The 17285-nt window shown below is 31.8% G+C and overlaps 1 long non-coding RNA gene across 1 annotated transcript; it reads left to right on the top strand.

Moving 5' to 3' along the window:
- Positions 1 to 10801: 10801 nt before the first annotated feature.
- LOC143057331 (uncharacterized) lies at positions 10802 to 14166 on the top strand. Its single transcript, XR_012972708.1, has 3 exons — positions 10802 to 11492; positions 12541 to 12634; positions 14092 to 14166. It is a non-coding gene; the product is annotated as an uncharacterized LOC143057331 (long non-coding RNA).
- Positions 14167 to 17285: the final 3119 nt, after the last annotated feature.

Genomic DNA, 17285 nt, shown 5'->3' with positions numbered 1-17285 from the left:
ATGCGTAGGATATAAATAAATAAATATTTACAAAATAAAAGTGCAAAAAAAACCCCCATAAATACTAAGATGACATGTGGTTAAAATTATTTCCATAACTACTAGGTTTACTGTTCTATATTGTAGAGAACAGTAGGTGTCAACTGTTCTCTAAAAATATTTATAGTGGGAGAAAGTACTACCATTGGAGGTAGTACATTCCATTGTGTAATAGTATACGGAAAAAATGAATATTTGTAACAATCTTTAAATGTATGCAGGTGTCTGTAAGTTTGTAGATGAAATTGTCCTGTTCTATTGTCTGTTGGTATGAGTAATGTTGATGGTACAGCGGCAATATGATGAACAATTTTATAAAACATTATAATACTAGTTTTAAGTCTGCGTTGTGGTAAGGTAGGCCAATTTAAAGTATTGATCATGTCTGTAACGCTAATGATGTTGTGATAACGATTTCAGGCATATCTAGCAGCCCGACGTTGAACCATCTCAAGTTTATTGCATTGTTTAGCAGTATGAGGGTTCCCAACCGAAAAAGCATATTCTAGTTTAGGTCGGACAAGTACTAGATATGCCTGAGACTTAATGTTTGTAATGGATGTTTTCATATTTCTTTTTAGAAAGCCTTTTATTAGCATTACAAATTATGTTGTTTGTATGCTGTGTCCATTTTAAGTCTGATTGCAGTGTAACTCCAATATATTTTGCGGAGGAGACAGATTCTAGAGTGTGGCCGTGAAGGCTGTAGTCGTGTTTAATGGTATTTTTCTTGTTTGAGGCAGTGAGAACTGTACATTTGTCTAAATAGAAAGCCATCAGCCAGTCTTCTTCCCACTTTGCAGCAGCACCAAGATCTTCCTGAAGGCTATCACAATCTTGTCATGTGTACTATTGTTTGTCTTTTTTTCATTTTTATCCATGGCGTTTTCGATTTTCGATTTAGGAGTTTAACTGTCCCTCTTGCATCTTCGTCCCTCTTCTATAACACATTATTAAGACGATAAACAACGTCAGTACCCAGAATCTATACTTCAAGACCATCGAGCATTATTTGTGAAGTTGATACGGAATATTTATCAATAAGGTCGTGGTACCTTCCGATGAACTTTCTTTTAACTGGTTCATTAACTTTCTGCTCAGATTCATTCTTTTGGATACGATCCCACTACCTATTTAAGGACTTTCGAAATATAGCAGAAATATATGGTCACGGCCTCAAAAGCTAAATAAAAGCTAAAAATAAAATAAAAAATGTGCTGCATAAACCCAATCAAAAAGCAGATAGGCACTCCGAAATGGTATATTTGTTGGTATAATTCGCTGATGAATGAGCTTTTCAATTCGCGTTTTCATTTACTGTTTAGTGACTTTGAGTTTTGCATTTACTTTTATTTCTTTTGATGATCATTATATATGTGAAATCAAGAAAGCCGGCCATCATGTAAATTTGAAAATTAGGTTAAATATCAATAGTACTAAAGTGCACACTCTCAGACTGTCTCTTTCTTTTAATTGTAAATAAACTCATCATAGATACCAGGACTTAATTTTGTATATACGCCAGACGCGCGTTTCGTCTACAAAAGACTCATCAGTGACGCTCGAATCCAAAAAAGTTAAAAAGGCAAAATAAAGCATGAAGTTGAAGAGCATTGAGGACCAAACTTCCTAAAAGTGTTGCCAAATTCAGCTAAGGTAATCTATGCCCGAGGTAGAAAAGCCTTAGTATTTCCAAAAATTCAAAATTTTGTAAACAGTAAATTTAAAAATATAACCATATCAATGACAATTCATGTCAGCACAAAACTGTGCTACTGGATTTGTGATACTCTCGGGGAAATAAATCTCTACCAACAGTGGCATTGACCAGTGGTTGTTAATAAACTCATCATAGATACCAGGACTTAATTTTGTATATACACCAGACGCGCGTTTCGTCTACAAAAAAACCCATCAGTGACGCTCGAAGATTGATCTATAGTAAGATTGATCTATAGTTTCGATTGCCCGTAAAACAGTTACACCCTGATCTATTTTAATATTTGGATAACGGATAATATAATACTATAACAAATAATTTTAAAGATAAATGATTGAACAATTAAAGAATACAAGTGTTTTTAAATATCATACACAGTGTTTCTTTTCAGACGGGGTCTAAAAGTACCTAAAATTGCAATTTTCTTAACAATAAGTTAACCCAGTTGAATTATACCAAATGTTCATGTGGTTGCTATGGTAACCAAGGAGACATTTATACAAAACTAGACTTATTTTTCAAAGTTTCATACAACAGTCAACTAGTTAATAAAGAATGAATAAAATCTGCAGATAGCTATATTTATATAGCCGTGGCCAACCCATTTTGATGCTTACAGAGAATGCCTCTCAATACGTCATTTATTTATTAATTTCCCACTTTAATCATGATGAAATCGTTACTTTACATACGTTTAAAAAGTAATGGATATTAACATAAGACCTAGGAGTACTAAGTGCATATGAAACAAAGAGCAAATCACAGACTTAACAAGTTGATTTCAATATGAGTGCAAAAGGATGCATTAGACGGTGGCGTAGGCAAAGGAATCAACTTAATTTACAAAAAAAGAAGATAATTAATGTCTGGGTTAATGGCTCTTTCCAATAAACGAATTTAAACCGCTAGCATTCTACAACTAGGTACGTATTGATATATCTACTGCAGACAATCCTCCGCCCAATCAACATTGGTCCCACTCATGACGCACATGAGAAACAAAGGTCACCAACTATCTTTAATATTAGTTTGATTGCATCCTTTCTGCCGAACTGGTCTATCATGAGAAACGTATTTTCTACTGCAGAAGAAGGGTAAGGACATTCTACAGCACAATACATCTTTAAAAATGAATACGATGAAAATGGATAAGTAATCAGCCTGCGTGTCAAAAAGTTACTTAACAAAGTACTGACAACATCCACCCTAACTCTATCAAATTCAAAATTAAAATCTATCCACAAAACATGTATTATTTCTATGGATTCTATAGATAATTGTACAAATTCAGTCACAACTGGACTCCAACTGCCAGTTAATTTAAAAAGTGGAAGTCTATAAAAACTGACAACACCAAACAGTATCAACCAACGGAACGAATGCACACCTGTCATATTGTTGACTCGGTACTGCATTTTTCAAGAAGATAAATGTGGATCAAACCTGTTTAATAGCTAGCTAGACCTCCCATGTGCATGACGGTTATTTATATAGTTCCGATAAATTGACATATTTGTCTGTTGTTGATTATGGGAAATATACACCTAAATCATGTTTTAACATTTTAGTGTGTCTGCCTATCATTTTGAACAATTTAGAAGATATTCTACAATCGTATTATTTAACATTGGTGGACATATATTCATTATAGGATAGAGGCAACAGTAGATAACAGATTTTTGAATCTCATATCCATTCAGATCATACAAATCAAGGTAAGAAACAAAACCTTGAGGAATGACTGGAATTTACATAGGAGCAATCGAGACCAGGTACACCACGAAAATTAAGAACTTTAAGACAATGTCATTTTATGAGTCTAAACTGGAACATTTCATATTCCCGATGTCAGTCATAACAAACACTTCTCAAAAAAAATTATAAACATTATAAGTGAAATGAATTTACTTCATAGTACAGACGAGATTTTTTATTTCTCTGTGTTTTAACAACAGTTTAATATAATTTAATTGTGATATTAAATATTATCCATATTCATCCATATATACCACTAAACGACACATAGTTCTGTTTTGTTACTGTTATCCACTTCATCGAAACTGAAAGCTTACATACTTCTTTTTATGATATAGAAGAACCCCACCCTTTGACCACCAAAGGATTTCACGTGAATATGTTATCCATATATCTAAATCTAAAATCATAAGAACCCGCTTTTTAACTTCTCTATCAGTTTTGAACATAAACAGTACTATTATATTAAAGACAGAGGAATTCCTTGATTAAAGAAATATTTTCATAAAAAGGAAAAGTACCAAACTGTAGGGAAAATCTAAAACAGAAAGTCCTTTATCAAATAGTAATATCAAAAGCTCAAACACATCATACACGGTAATAGTTCAAAATATATTGCAATTGTAATAGACGATCGAATGGTAAATGGAAGACAATTCCACCGATGTATCATCCTTGCAAATGTATAAAATGTAATGAGATAGTATTAATGAAGATCCAATGTGTATACATTTTTGAAGGAATCACTTTATTTGGATAAAGAGGCTATATAATGTGTTAATAAATGTAAATATTTAGGGATAGTCAAACCTCTTATGGTCTTTTTCAACAGGGGAAAGAAGAGCTATTAAAAAAATCCTTAAACATTACAAAAATCCATGTCAGCTTGTAATCCAAGTATTGATACTGCAATTCATTTATATGATCACACAATAAAACCAAATTTATTATATTGTAGTGAAATTTGGGGTTCATTTAAAATTTACTCTGCTGCTTGCAAGAAAAAAGTGATTATCTATTTGAATTAATCTACATAAATGATTATTTGGAAAATCACATTTCAGATATTTAAAGTATATTCTTGGTGTAATTAAGAAAGCCTCAAATTTAGCAGTGTTATCAGAGATTGCAAGATTTCCTCTTTATTTTTCTGTCATATCTATGGTAAAATATGTACACAGGCATAACAAATTGGACAAAGGGTTACTTTATGATACTTATGTTTGTAATAAAATTTTACATGCAGAAAACATTAATTGTTGGTATTCATCTATGAAATATGTACTTCAATCACTTGATATACAAAATTTAGATACAAAGCTCAATAAATTATCTAAACTTTGTAATAGTTTTAAAACATTTTAGTTGGTCAAAAGATTTGAAACCTTATCACAATGTAATAGTAAATTCTTATTTTAGTATGAGAAGAGCTAAATGTAAAATGAGAATAAGTGCTAATGATCTTAGAATTGAGAAAGATAGATATAGTAAAAAATACATAGAGAGAACTCAACGGCTATGTTATCACTGCTTATCACATGAATCAAATTCTATTGAAAAATAGGGACGAAAGACACCAAAGGGACAGTCAAACTCATAAATCTAAAACAAACTGACAACGCCATGGCTAAAAATGAAAAAAAGACAAACAAACAACAGCACACATGACACAACATAGAAAATTAAAGAATAAACAACACGAACCTCACCAAAAAACTAGGGGTGATCTCAGGTGCTCCGAAAGGGTAAGCAGAATCTGCTTCACATGTGGCACCCGTCGTGTTGTTTATGTCATAACAAATCCGGTAAATAGTCTAATTCGGTAGGTCACATTCATGAAAGGGAAGAGGATTGTAGTTACGACGAAAGAAACAAAGTAGGATGTATCCCTCCCTAAGACAAGGTACTTATATCTACGTTGGCCATTCTTTTTTACGAAGCAAAGCAATACCAACTCTTTCAATTTGTCTTTTAGTTTGGAATGTGGACTACTAGTGTACAGGGTAGAAAAGTCAAATGTTTTAATACTGTTACAAGATGAAAGAGAGTTAGATTGTATGTACTCGAAAAGATCTTTGGAATTTTTGAGTATCCACATCTGATTCACGCCCCCTCTAGAATAGGCAGTTTCACAATAACTTTTAAGACCGTCTTTGATTGCTGATAAAATAGATGTTAATAATTTAGAAAGAGGTTTCGTGGAGCACTTGGAAAACCCAGCAATATACCGTTGTTTGTAAGGACACTTATGTAGTTTAGGTATCCAATACGGTGATGGAAGATCCAGTTTTTCATCTTTGGTTGAAATTCCAAAGGAACACAGAACAGACCTATGATTATTCAGGATTTCCTCTTTGGTAAGTGTCGTAAGGGTATATGTTGAGTTTCCAAGTGAATTGTCAATACCTAATTCGTTTATTAAGCAGTTAATGAAATGAGTTTTACACACAAAAACGATGTTGTTTGAGGCTTTATCTGCGGGGACAACAACATATTTGTCGTGGAGGTAGGATATGTGTTTTGCAACATTTGAATCTTTAAAGATTGACGTAGCATGGGCATTGATAGACCCGTTCAGTTTCTTAATTCTGATTTGTATCAACGACCTAACTGCTTTAATACGTTCGGAAAGAGTGTCTACGTCTTCCTTCTCGCGCTTAGCCCATTGCCTGGCATAATCCTCAACTGAATCCATCAAAATTTTAAAGTTGTATTTCCAATTGATGGATTTAGGCTCACGATATTTCGGACCTTTCGATAACACATTTCGTAGAGAAGTGTTATTAACAATGTTGAGGTCACCAGTAATAACGTAGCAGGATTATATGTGAATTGGGAACTAGCACAAGTGCAATCATGAGGTTTAGACTTGAAGTCGTTAATATCGAGATCCTGCAAAACGTGTTTTTAATTGACAATTTTAGTTGCAATAGGTTTGGTATAGGTATAAGAAATGATTGGTACAGACCTGCTTTGAAATAAGGAGGTATTTTCGATTGAACTAATTTATGATGAAGGATATTGCCTAAGTTGACGCCATCGAGACCTTTGCTGGCAAAGGAAAGATTAAGGAAATATCTTTTCTCTTTTTCATCTTTGCCAATGCGGACTGGCTTAAAAAGTCTGTGACTTGCAATATCCGAAATTATAGCTGTAATTTTGTATTGGTTTGAATGAGGGTTTGTAACAGTGGATTCCAAACATAAATTGAACAGAGAATGAAGTTTTGAAAGGGATAATGAATAAAGTTTCGTGCGAATGTGATGAATACTAAAGATGAGACCCATTTTACAATAAATTGTCCATTATATAATGAACAGAGGAAATTATTATTTGATAAAGTTATCACTTTTTTGTACTAATTTTAAAGAACTACCTAATGATGAGAAATATTTCTGGCTGTTCACAAATGAGCATTTACCAACTCTCATGTGCCTAGGAAATTACATTATTAAAGGTTTAGAAATAAAATCCAGATGTAAAAAAAATATATGAAATAATATAATATTTTATTGTTATAAGATTTAATATGATAGTTAAATAAAACACATGTTGTGTTAGGCTCTGATCCTGTCCATAATGTTATAGTATGGTATTAGTTTTCTGTTTTGCTTTTTCCAATCATATTGTGTTGTAAAATGATGCCCTTTATGGGTTCTTGATTAGATTAATAAAATTATTATTTTTATTCTTATTCTTATTCTATATATATAAAGTAGGATTTATTCCAAGGGTTGAACCATGCATTTGTTTCAAGTATTAATTTCATAACTGACAATGTCTTTGTCTATGTTTTGAAACAAAATCATTGATTTTGAAAATTGATTAACATGTTCAAGGCTAAAGTAAAATTCTGTTCCGAGGTAAACGATAGATGACATTTATCGCTACTATAGTTCGCAGAATTCAGAAACATTGAATCGACATATTGGCAAAATATGCCAACTACCTCCGTTTAACGATTAATTGAGCCTGTTGATATTAAGAGGAGCAATACATTTGTTATAATTGTCTTTTCATATTGGATTTCAGTACACCTACAAAATTATGCTTATGCTTTATTACACCATTTCAAATTTAAATGTCGATATGTTAAATACTCAAAATATTTAGGCCAAGGTGTACACAAGATCTACACGTAAAATGGTTTTTAAAAAATCAAGTATCTACCTGTGGAGGTTAGTTACGTAAAAATACATATTTGATCTATTGTATACGTATGTTCTGTTCCATATTAGTATATTGTGTAAGGAATAAGGTAAGAGTAAGATAAGAGTTTACAAATATAGTTAAAACTGTTTGCCTTTTTCCTAAATTGAAAATGCTTTATTGTTTATACAAAAATCATATTACTTACCTCAATTAAAATTCTAACACTATCAGCCATTTTTTCAAAGGTGAATATTTTCGTTATTGAAATCCATATTCAATGGTTAGTCTTTTAATATCATAGAATGTTCTCTCTCTCTCTCTCTCTCTCTCTCTCTCTCTCTCTCTCTCTCTCTCTCTCTCTCTCTCTCTCTCTCTCTCTCTCTCTCTCTCTCTCTCTCTCTCTCTCTCTCTCTCTTTAAAGCTATGATATGTCTCACAGGCACTTGTTTCTATCCACAGGAAGGTCGACTATCCATAATATATCTGTATGGATAGTCTACATTCCTATGGATAGAAACAAATATGAGTGTTATTCCCATTCGGAGGCATTTATCTTAGCTTAAACATGCACCAAAATCTCAACTGGGAGTGTGCTAAAGAACAAAGCTAAATAATATGTTTTGTAAATTACCTGGACTCTTAAAGGGCTCTAGCAGCCAAATTTCTGTTCACCGATTTGACTCAAATTCTCATATTTTTTTTTATAGCAATGTAAAACATTTTTCCAAACTATCAAAAGCGTAAAATAAACAATTTACAGGACATGGTCTCAATAAGATGAAGCTTCGTTTCGTTTGAATTTTAGCCAAGACGCCATCTAATTATCTATCGAGTTGACATTCTATGAACATATAAGCGATGTAAATATAAACACAGATATATAAATAGATTAAGCAACTCGTGCAATATGATTTTTACAGGTCTATTAGTTTTGTATTACAGATTAAAGATTTATGTTTATCGTCGTTTTTACCTTTAAAAGAATGATTATGTGTGGATCGAATCAGTTAATCAAATCATTTACCTTTGATTCACTTTCAATGTTGACATTCTTTTCCTTTAAATACCCGTACACGGACAATGCATGCGTTATTCTATCCACGGGGTTAAATTGGAGTTCCCATGAATACTGATTTAATGAAGTGGAATTATTCACTTGCAAGTGAATAATTCATTTTCAATGTTTATTGGCTTAATTTAACAAAGTTGAACCATTTTAGCTAATAAAAGCAAATTATTATTTCACTATTTCACTTTCATTAATGATTGATAAAAAAAAATTATACTATTGTTTTTTTTTTATATATCTCGTAGCTTTAAGAAAGGATTGCGAAATAATACTAGCAGGTAAAGGTGCACTAGCTATTACTTCATTGAATTCGTGCAATAAAACCCATATGAAATATCCAGAATAATCTAAAGAATAATAACAAATACCTTGTCTAACGCTTCACTGAAATGATGTTTCATTGATATTTGAAATATTAAGATAAGTCAGCTTGAAATATTTACAGGTAGACAATTTACTCTATCCCATGAATGAGCGGGCCACCATCTTTTGAAAGTCAGCCTCTCGTATAGATCAATCAGAACTCGATGTTTTAAAGAACAATGAATTGAATGGACATCAAATAATTAATTGTAAAGCTCAATTTCTACGTTTTGGCTCAGAACGTTTTTTTTTTATAGAATGTCAAAATAAAAATCCCATGACGCTTCACTTCTGTTAATTTTTCTATTAACAATGAATAATACTCTTTTTTGACGTCATGGTAATATACTCCAAATTTTAAATTCAACAGTAAAAGACAATAATGATAGGACATTCAGTATACTATATTAAATAAAATATAGGTGAGAGGTTGATAGAGCATATTGGTACCCCTCGAAATTGTCAATCTTTGCTTCCCCTCAGTTGATTATGTGTTCTCGGAGTAACAATATGATCTATCACACTCTCAGCTATGTTTTATTTATACAGAATTAGCAAAAAAATGAATAACTCCAACGAAGACACATTTAAAAACACATGATTAATGGTTTTACATAGGCTTTTTGGAATTTGAACATGATTATTGCGTATAAAAATAAACAACCATATCATTAAATATTCATGTATGAAAAACTTAAAAACAACATTTTGTCCGCTTTATGTCACTTTTCATCCTGTTAATAAGTTCCTGCTAGATCTACATATCATTTAATTGTTTGATGAAGATTATTGTTCATATATTCACAGGCGGTCAATAAACAATAATGTTCATTAATTGAGGAAAAAGACTTCGACAACAACAAGTGGAATATTTGTTTATCAAAAGAGCAGAACAGAGGAATAGGGTTCATAACTAATCATGCAAATACTTTATTGACCATAATTATAATGAATCATAGAACCAATTAATTCTGAGCATATAGGAAAAAGGTATCTTTATTGAGCATTTAATTTTCAGCGTTCTTTCATGACGTCACAAAAAGCACGCCACTTGATTTTCTCCCAAATCATTGAAAACAGAGAAATTTTCTTCGGGTTATTAGACTGAAAAAATACACCGACTTTTGACTCCATGTCTTAATAGCCGCTATACTGATGGGAAACGTCAGAGATGACAATATATATGTCATTCAATACATGTATTAGTACCGTTGACGTTATTGTAGTAACCTATAAGTTGTAACAGCCATGCCATGTAATCTTTGATGATATTTGTCATATCAGAAATTTCACATAACTTCTTCATTTAATATTTTGTGAATATATTATCCAATCTGATTGAAAAACTAACCTCGAACACACATTTTGCTCCATTACACCGATATACAAACATTCAGTAATTGTTCCGTTTTAAGATTTTTTTTCTATATCAACCTATAAAATATCGGCCTCCAAATATGGATATATACAACAAAACCCGATGACTCCGAAAGGTAGTCTGAGCCCCGAAATTAGAATGAACATTTGTGTAAACGAAACATGGACATAAACTGTATTTAAATCAGATTGATATTTTGTCATGAAGGACAATATATACGATACTGCCTAGATAGGCATTTAAAGAATCAATCGTAATGTGAAAATTTTCTTGATTTCTACACAGTATTATTTATTTTAAAGAACCCTTTAATTGAAATGGAGGCAGTGTCCCTCGACGAAGATGAAAGGTATCATATGCAACTTTACACTTTTACACATGGAATTGGAATGGAGGTTCTACATCTTTATTTTGAGCAAAAGATTTTAAAAGAAGAGGAATTCTACATGTTTTTAGAAAGAAATAAACATTATCTGTTTCACGATTTTTATTCTTATGTTCAGTGTTGTGAGTGTTTTAAAAATTCTAATGGAGGGCCTTCTAGAAAAGGATGTTTAAACAAAAGTCAATTTCTTAAATTATTTGATATCAACCATCCAACTGAACAGGATCATTTTAAAAAAGGATTACATGATGAGGTTATCAAGGATTGTTTGTGCAGGATCCACGCGAAAACTTCCAACGATGTTGACTGTATGGATATACCCTTAATGTATGAAATAATCAAGTCATGTTTTTTAAACAACAGGAAAACATTTCACGGAAATCCAAATTTTCTTAAAACTATAAAAGACACGAGAAATTTTTTGGCACATGCACCTGGCAAACGTATTTCTAAGTCTGACTTTGATAGCCATCTAGCTGAAACTGAAAAGGCGATCTTAGGAATAGCAAGCGCTGTTGGAAGCTATTTTACTAAATTGTACAAAAGAAAAATAGATGCATTCAAGAAAAACGACTTATCATTGAACAAATTAAAAGAAATCATCGAGAGCAGTACTGATGAAGTTAAAAAGGTTATCACTATATTGCAAATAACCCACAATACTTCTTTAAGTCTTCTTTTTATCAATTATGACTTATAACTATTTTTTTGTGTACGAATTGTAAAAACAGATGTAAATCTAAGGTTGACACAACTGGCCGAAAACCCTTAGAACTGCCTTATATGTATCACATTACGATACTGTATGATTCGAAATGAACATCGTACAAAATTATTCGGTACTTAATTCTGCGAATACAGCTAGGTAAAATGTTCGTTGTCACGATATGAGACCAACGTTAGTAAAAGAGTACGAAAGATATCAGAGGGACAGTCAATAAATATAACTCATAAATCGAAAATAAACTTACAACGCCTTGCTAAAAAATGAAAAAAAGACTAACAGAAAAACAATATAACACACGACTCAACATAGAAAACTACAGAATAATCGAACCAACCAAAAACTAGGGGTGATCTCAGATGCTCCGGACGGTTTAGCAGGTCCTGCTCCACATGTGGCAACTGTCGTGTTGCTTATGTTATAAAAAATCCGGAAAAGTAACCAAAAGTTTAGAACTGGTATGAAAATACAGATATTTTTTATTGATATTTACTATTATACGATTTGAAAATAATTTCAAATTCAGAAAATTTATACAAATGACAAATTTAGAATTTAGAAAAATTAATAAAGAAGATCGAATTCCATCAGAAAAAAAATATAGGTGGATTTGGCTACTATCGTCCCTTTTAGCGTATAACTCTTCACATGGTTTTGGTACTTATGCATCATTCAAACATTTGGCTCTGAGCCAGCCTGGGAAGGTAAACCAAGAAAAAAAAAATAACAAAACTTCGAGAAATATTCAAGTCCCTTATCAAATGTTCAAATCAAAAGCTTATCAACATTGAATGTCATAATACTGAATTGATACAGGCATTTTCTTATGTAGATAATGGTTTATTGAACCTGACGAAAAGCGACTCGTACGCATGCATAACATTTTATGAAATGCTATTTATATTTTTCTGTGATGTTTAATTCATCATGAAATATCTATAATTCAAACATTTAGAACCTGCAACATCTTATTGACGATCAACAGAAAAATGCGGCTTTGGTGAAACAGGTTAAAGATGAGCTTTTAGAACAACTTATCAAACACAAAGGTAAATTTATAATGTTGTTATTCATGCTGCATCTTTGTATATATTGAAATCTATTATGTTTCCTTTCCTTTCAAATTATTTTCGATGAAAAATCTTTTCGTTTGGTATGAGTTAATAAATATTGCTACACAAATGATATTGGACGATATTTCTATTGTTATTCGATTACTTTTTTTGTTTATTCATCGACCCATTACAATATTTTTCTTATCGTTTTCAATTTGTTTATTAATTTTGATCTATTGTAATAATATGCAATAATTTTTATTTGGAGTTTCTCATTAAGTAGCTTATAATTCACAACAAAACCGGGAATCCCCTACAACATTCACAAGGGTAATTTATAGAAATTCACAAAATTACAACTTAACAGCCCATCCCTTCTTTGGTAGTTATATCAAAATGAAAAAAGACAGTTTTCTTCAAATAATATTGTGACGATGTCACAAGGAAGCTATTAAACCAAGAGTTCCAAATGGTGAAGTTGAAATCATCCCTTCGTAAATTTTACGGACGCCATCACGAGTTGGTTGACCGTTATGGAATAACCGTTTCATAAATGATATCGGATATGTTCCTTACGTCGTAACTACAATCCCCTTCCCTTTCATGAATGTGACCTACCGTTTTAGACTATTTACCGGATTTGTAATCACATAAGCAACACGACGGGTGCCGCATGTGGAGCAGGATCTGCTTACCCTTCCGGAGCACATGAGATCACCCCTAGTTTTTTGGTGGGGTTCATGTTGTTTATTCTTTAGTTTTCTATTCTGTGTCGTGTGTGCTGTTGTTTGTTTGTCTTTTTCATTTTTAGCCATGGCGTTGTCAGTTTGTTTTAGATTTATGAGTTTGACTTTCCCTTTGGTATCTTTCGACCCTCTTTTATTCAACAAGCGGTATCATTCAAATGTAGATTCTTTAAGATAATCTTAAGATAATCTGAAATATCTCAAAGACAAAAACAAAAATATCTTTTCTGTAATATCCCTTTGAATAATTTTGATGCATATCTGTAACTAAATAACCTATTTTTATCTGTTTTGTGTATTGACGGTTGCACAAACGTAATGGTTCCATTTTTCAATTGTATTTTTTTTGTTCTTAATAGTTCCATACACTCTTTTTAACCTATGACATTACATATATCAGATAATGCATTAACTTTGTGTAACGTAGATTTTGTTTATAGGGTTGTGCCCCTCAAAAATACTGCTCGAACAAATTTATGAGAAAGAACCACTGTAATCGAATTTTACGGTGACCATTACGCACTATTTACGATTTAAAATTTCGGAACGAGTTCCTTATCTTACATTTCATTGAAGTTATATCTATATCGCAAAATAATATAACCAAGATCGGGAACGGTTCTGTATTCAACAAAAAATAAGTGATAAATTCATACAAACAAATTTATTTCAACTGCATATACTAGTACTCATTATGTTTTTCAGATGAATTGTCGATTGACATAGGAAATGTTAGATTTGACATTACACAATATAATTTGGCAATGTCCACGTGCTCCCAAAAAATGCAAAAGGAGACGTTCAATACGCAAGGTAATTTAAACAATATGAAAAAAAAAAGGTAAAATCACAAAAATAATGAACTCCGGGGAAAATTCAAAACGGAAAGTCCCTACACAAATGGCAAAATCAAATGATAAAACACATCAAACCAATGTAAAACAACTGTCATACTCCTGACTTGATACAGGCATTTTAAAATGTGGAAAATGGAAGATTGAACCTGGTTTTATAGCGCTTAACCTCTCACTTGTATGACAGCCGCATCAAACTCCACTATATTCATAACGATGCGTGAACAAAACATACATAATATGTAAAATTGTCAAAATAGGGGTACAGCATTCATCACTGTGTCACAATATCAATTAGAACAAAAACACACATATTTAACAAAGAAACACAAATGCATCTATCAAATTAACAACCACATTCATTGCTTACTTATATATGTATTTTAAGTAAATCTGTAAAGAATATACATAACTAAAGTCCTGTTACTGCATTCACATCAACTCAAGTGTAGAGTTGCGTGTTTGACGTCAGAATGTAAAAGTCACACCGGAAGAAATATAAAATAATTTTGTCGTTGAAAGTATTTTCAAAATTATAATTTCACATGGTGAATGGTGGTAAATAGAATTGAATAATCAAAAGTTTTGATAGAACTAATTTCAGAAAAAAAACCGAGATTAAAAATCATCCAGAAATTCCTTAGAATTTTTAAGAATACACAAATAGTTAATACTACTCGAGTAAAAGTATCCACGTTCAAAGTATATTCAAAATTATAATTGAACAAGAACATAATGGCATTACCATATAACAATACCATAATGGCGGGATCTTTGAAAGTTCAGAGCCACGTCATATGTACCAAAGAAACACAAAGAGTCACACGTATAAAACACACCATCAAAAATGAAAGATAATACAAACAGCACATTGACGGGATTATATGTGAAGTTGATAAGGAATATTATCTATCAACAAGGCCTTGGTACCTTTCGATGAACTTTTTAAGAAAAAGGACGAGACGTTCTTTGATATACCCCCGGTTCAACAACTCTCTGCTCAGACACTGGTGACATTTTACAAAGTAGGAGCATCAAACTCTTGAATATCGAATAAGTTGGGACATGTATATCCTATATGCAGGTGAAGTTGGTATATTCTATTAAGATGGAATATATTTATATAAATTTGAAGTTCTTATACAAAAATAAAAGCACAAGTGAGGTCGCCGATTTCATCAAGACTGATTTTTTTAAAACATAAACATTCGCGAGTTAAATGCTTATTGGTGTAATTTGCCTATTTTAAATGAAGAACTTAAAGCAAAACCACACACAAATGAATATAAACATCATTTCAAAAAAAATTATTACATGTTCAGAAAGTTTACATTTATAGTAATAGTATCTTGATGTTAGTTTGAATATTATGCACACAATTGTGATTGTACCAAAAAAAATCATATTTTAGCAAATATCTAGTTTTATTATCATATTTTACAGATCGTTTGTCCCAAAGAAATACAGCCTGCAGTTCTGAGGTAAAAGTGACAGAAGAAGATCAACGTAAGTTTACTATTTATATATGTAAGTCTAGGTTTTAAGAGGTTATCACACTTCTTCCCAGTTTTGTTATGTGATTAGTTTTACTTTTACGTTATGACAATAAGATTAAAAAAAGAGACTAAACATTTTAGCCATCAAAAAGTTCAACCTGCGACCGGAAAGATGTTCTAATTCATTTGTTACCAGTAGTCAAACATCGCGAGTGTCTAGTGTGATGTACTACCAATACAGGCTTTATATTCTTGCCGTCGGGTTTGGGTTGTATGTATTTAAAGACAAGTATCAAATGTCTTTAATTTTAATAGCTTAACATTTCAAACTCTTTTTGATAACAAGTAAAAGGATAATTATTATCCCAATTGACAACCTATAAAGTAAAAAGTGAAATAAGAAATGTCAAGACTTAAAACGGTTCGATTAAGCATTCATTTTTGTTGCCACAGGTACCATGCATATAACTTATGAAAGCTTTTAGTAAACTTCACATAATTCAATTATCTAGCTCTGCATAATTCTTTTACAGACGTAAAGAAATGTCGTGTGGAATGGAGACTTCAAACACCAGACACATGGAATTTGACAAAAATAAAAGAAACATTAGAGACTTGTTCAGCATTATTACGACAATTTTTCGAAATAGAATTTATTTATCTCGGATCCTTAATTATAAAAACCTTAGCTCCAAAAGAAGTTTTGGATAATCGAGATCAAATGAAAAAGTCCATACAAGCATTTTTAGAAAAGATTGTTGAAGTTTGCCATATCAATACCGAGTTATCAACAGTTATCAAAGTCGATTTAGTAGTGTCTGATGAATCTGATGATACCACAGGTAAGATAGATAAGAACAGACTCCTTTAACACGTAAATATCCAGTACTCCATAACTCATGGCGGTTATCTGTAAATGCCAGTTGTTAACTAATTATGTAATTTTTAAATGCAAAATCTTGGGATTTTTTTACACCAAAATATGGTTAAGTATCTGTTACACGGACATACAACTTAAAAGAGCGGCGAAAGATATCAAAGGGACATTCAAACTCAAAAGTCGAAAATAAACAGAAAACGGCATGGCTACAAGAATACCACAAAGACACCCAGACAACCAACACACAAAATACAACAAAGAAAACTATAGACTGAGCAATATCAACCTCAACAAAAAAATCGATTAGATTATCGTTTTAATCAGAAAAGACATCGTCTGTTAATAAAGCTCATTACATTTATACATGTTTTATTTCAAAATATTTAGGTTTGGGCGATCATGATTAAGGTTCATACAAAAACCTCTTCATTTATCAATTATCTATTTATAAAACTTTACATTTTTGAAAAACTAAGGCTGTTCTTTCTCCAGAATAGATTACTTTAGCTGTAATTGGCAAAACATTTAGGATTTGTTGATCCTCAATGCCCTTCATCTTCGTACTTTATTTGGCCCTTTTAATTTTATTTGAGCATCACTGACGAGTCTTTGGAAGACTAAATGCGCGTTTGGCTCAAGTACACACTTTTAATCCTGGTACATTGTGAA

The sequence above is a fragment of the Mytilus galloprovincialis genome, chromosome 13, assembly GCF_965363235.1.
Source record: "Mytilus galloprovincialis chromosome 13, xbMytGall1.hap1.1, whole genome shotgun sequence".
Classification (NCBI taxonomy): domain Eukaryota; kingdom Metazoa; phylum Mollusca; class Bivalvia; order Mytilida; family Mytilidae; genus Mytilus; species Mytilus galloprovincialis.
Note: the sequence above shows the minus strand (reverse complement) of the source record. Positions and strands in the feature narration are given on the sequence as shown.